We start from the raw sequence: 4,070 nt of genomic DNA, 5'->3' as shown, positions 1-4,070 counted from the left end.
GAGCGGGCGGGGTGGGGGAAAGAAGTTGAGATCTAAATTTAGAGACTGAGCTTGGGAGGAGAGATGGCTGGGGAGAAAGAAGCAAGGTGGAAAGGCGGAGAGGAGAAGGGGAGGGAGAAGGAGAAGGGGCTGATGGAGCCGGGCGGCTCGGGCTGCAGCCTTACTGCTCGCGCTGAAGTCGTGCTGTACTCCCTTCACCTTGGCTGGATTAGTGGCTGATTCACTCCACCTAGGCCCCTATCTTGACACGGTGCTGGGTTTTTGTCGACAGATCTCCTTTAATGATCTTTACCTCATCTTTTCAGACGCCGCAGCGCGGGGCTCAGAGCAGCTTACTCACTTCCCGCCGCCATCTTCCTATCCATGGAGTACTATGCAGCAATAAAAAATGACAAAATCATAGAATTTTCAGGGAAATGGATGGCATTAGAGCAGATTATGCTTAGTGAAGCTAGCCAAACCCTAAAAAACAGATACCAAATGTCTTCTTTGATATAATGAGAGCAAGTATGAACAGAGCAGGGAGGAAGAGTAGGAAGAAAAGAGTAACATTAAACAGAGACTTGAGATGGGAGGGAAAGGGAGAGAAAAGGGAAATTGCATGGAAATGAAGGGAGACACTCATTGCTAAACAAAATTACATATAAGAGGTTGTGAGGGGAATGGGAAAATAAACAAAGAGAGAAATGAATTACAGTAGATGGGGTAGAGAGAGAAGATGGGAGGGGTGGGGAGGGGGGATAGTAGGGGATAGGAAAGGTAGCAGAATACAACAGTCACTAATATGGCATTATGTAAAATTGTGGATGTGTAACTGATGTGATTCTGCAATCTGCATTTGGGGTAAAATTGGGAGTTCATAACCCATGTCAATCTAATGTATGAAATATAATATGTCAAGAGCTTTGTAATGTTGTGAACAACCAATAAAAAAAAATGTAAAAAAAAAAAAAAAGAGAATACAGTAATATATAACTATCACTGAGTCTACACCCAATCCTTAATGATGTCATTCCAATATAGGATATTGTGTAAAACATGATATTTTACCTCTGTCTATAAATGACTATACTAATGTGCTGTTAACTCAGTATATTCTGGTTATATAGAAAGTGAAAGGACAAGTACATACATGATAACTGACCAATTGTTGCATTTCCTTTCCTGCAAATAGGCTGCTTTGATTTGGTGGTACTAGCGAGTCATACCCTGATTTCTGTGAAAATAAATCATTGTCTCAACTAAAATTCAATGGGCCAATGTAACCTGCTTATTTTTTGGTGGCTTGTCAGTCTCTTCAAGGAATGGTGCCATACAGGTGGTGTGGGTTGGTGTTTGCTGGTAATCAGTTGAATGCTTGTTGGGCCAAAAGCAAGATCACTCATGGTGAGTAGGGATTATGCATATCTTCTCTTTCTGGCTGTTATAATCATAACAGGTGATGTCAACTGACCCAATCACTCTGTCTCCTTGGCTATTTAACAGCCCCTTTGTGATGTTCTATAATGGATACTACTGCCACAGAACCCATATCATGCTGGAAAACTCTGATCCTATGATAATCTATAGTCAAATGGTAGGGATACTAGAGCATAATGGATACCTAGGAGATGATTGTCAAATCATCTATAGTTCTCTACTGTATATAGCGTGGTCAGGCTGCATAATCTTACTGATCTACACTGGAATGCTCCTAGTAGGATTTGTCAAAATTTATGTGGTGCATTTCTCAGTAAAGATAACTTTAGTATCATAAGTTTTCCAAAGACATATGGTTATACTGGAAAGGTTACTTTTACTGTGTAATAAGAATTCTCAGGTTACTTTCCTGAATTAAGTTCCAGTAAAACCTGGACCCCCAGTCCAATAAAAGGGTTAAAAGCAATATTCCCAGACTGGAATACACTGCCTCCGGGTCATAAAGAGTGCCACCAGACATCATAACTTCTTCTTAACAGTGGAGCGATAGAAGTGCAAAATATGATACTTGGCCCTTAATGTTTAGGGTGAGGTCCCAGAACATTTGCTGTGAATAGACTGCAAAAAACTTCATAAATGTGGAAAGATCCTGCATTTTGGTTTATGTTGTTGTTGTTATTGTTTTTGTTTATTTTAAATGAAGTTTTTTTTTGTCCTCAACCTTGATGGTTTACAATGACCTAATGCTGGAAGGGAAAATACTGCTTTTCTCCCATCTCATATAAGACAGTATTGGAAACTCAAATTACCTACATTTTAGGTGACTGTGTCTCACACATCCATAACCAGAATCATATTCATGCCTGTTATTCTGCTATTAATAAACTCAGATTATGGTTATAAATAAATTAGAATTATTTCTTAGTGTGAAACAAATCCATATAAGTCCAGTGTTTGTATTATAGACCCAGAAAATCATCAAAGACTGAAAACTCCTTTTTTTTCTTTTTTTCTCATAGCATGTATCTTCTATTCTCAATGTCACAAAATGCCTGTAGGAATTTCACATCTTTAATTTATATTCTATATATAATGAAAAATAAAATAACTGTTTCATGTCTGAAATCATTTGTCTTCCAGCCCATTATTTTCATTGTTTCATTTTATCAGCTTTGCTCTGTTACAGGATGCTTTAATCCATGAAGACTGAATTTCCAGTGCCTAGTTGGACCCTGTCTTCGTGATAGTCACAATTGGGAGACATGGGATGATTAATAAAGGGAGGTAGGAAGGGAGGAAGAAGTATCTCCTTCCCTGCACCTCTCACCTCCACTGGAGCACACTGCCTCTGAAGAAGTAGTTGTATCAGGTCCATGGCTCCAATTCTTATGTGGAAAAAATTACCGTATTTTTGACTTTTCACATAAACTGTTTTAAGCAGAATACTAACTTCACAAAGTTCATATTCTAATCCTCAAACCTATGGATATTTTACATTATAATGCAAAAATAATTTTATGATGTGATTAAGTTTATAACTTTGATTTAAGGAAAATATCCTGGAATAGTATACATGTAATCACATGTCTTCAGAAGGAGGTTATGGTAAAGCTACTTCTCTTCCCACTCCAATTTAGATATGGTAGGGGCTATCAGATGGTAAACTTTGGATACCCTGTATGTACCCTGGTTATAATCTCATTTTGTCAGTTTAGTAACAATTTTTTTTTCATTTCAAATATGTGCAGTGATTTTGCTTTCACTAAGTAGCCCTCAGAGAATTGTGGAGCTGGAGGGAGATAAAGTCTCTCTGAGTCTCTACCAAGCCAGGCCCTATACTGAAGTTTCACTAAATTGCCACTCAAAATATTGCTTTCAAGTAATCTGCCATTTTTATTTGCAAGGAAGATGGTAAAATATGTTCTAAATTAATTCAGATGTCTGTTACTAAGGGGAGAGTGGCAAGGAGGCACTCAGCAGTATAAATCTGACACATGGTGTATTCGCATTGCTAACCTGGTCTCTTGTGAGAAAATGGAAGTGCTGTGATTGGTCTAAGTGGATAAAATCTGGCTCTTTGGGGGCAGGGTTTGAGATTCCACCAAAGTATATAGTTCATTAATTCCAAAGAAATTGGTTTCAATTATCAAGGAAGAAGGACAAACCATGATTGGAAAAGTAGCAATTTCTGCCATAAAGAATTAATCATCACAGTTATTCAATTTTTTTCTAAAACTTCCAGTTAATTGAATAAAGCAATGAGAAAATAAAATGAAAGCTATTTTAATATTTGTAGATTGCTTTATCTTTAACGTAAAAACACAATGACCCATTGGACAAAATGCGCTCAAGATTGAGTCACATGGTAGCATATGCCTGAAATTCTCGACACTCTATAGGCAAGAGGATCACTTGAGCTCAGAAGTTGGAGAGCAACCAGGGAAACATAGTAAGAACTCATCCCCACCCCACAGAGAAGGAGAGAGAGATTTTTATAGTTTTTCTACTTAACCCTTAAATATGTGAATAATTATATTTGCAGATAACATAAATTATATTAAGGAACAGCATTAAATACAATAACAAAATATGAAATATACCAAATTGTATGTATGAGAAAACTATAATGACAAAATTTTTATAAAGTATAA

Source organism: Spermophilus citellus (assembly GCF_964194105.1).
Source record: "Spermophilus citellus genome assembly, chromosome: 4".
NCBI lineage: Eukaryota > Metazoa > Chordata > Mammalia > Rodentia > Sciuridae > Spermophilus > Spermophilus citellus.
The sequence above is the reverse complement of the archived record's forward strand: the minus strand, read 5'-3'. Positions refer to the sequence as shown.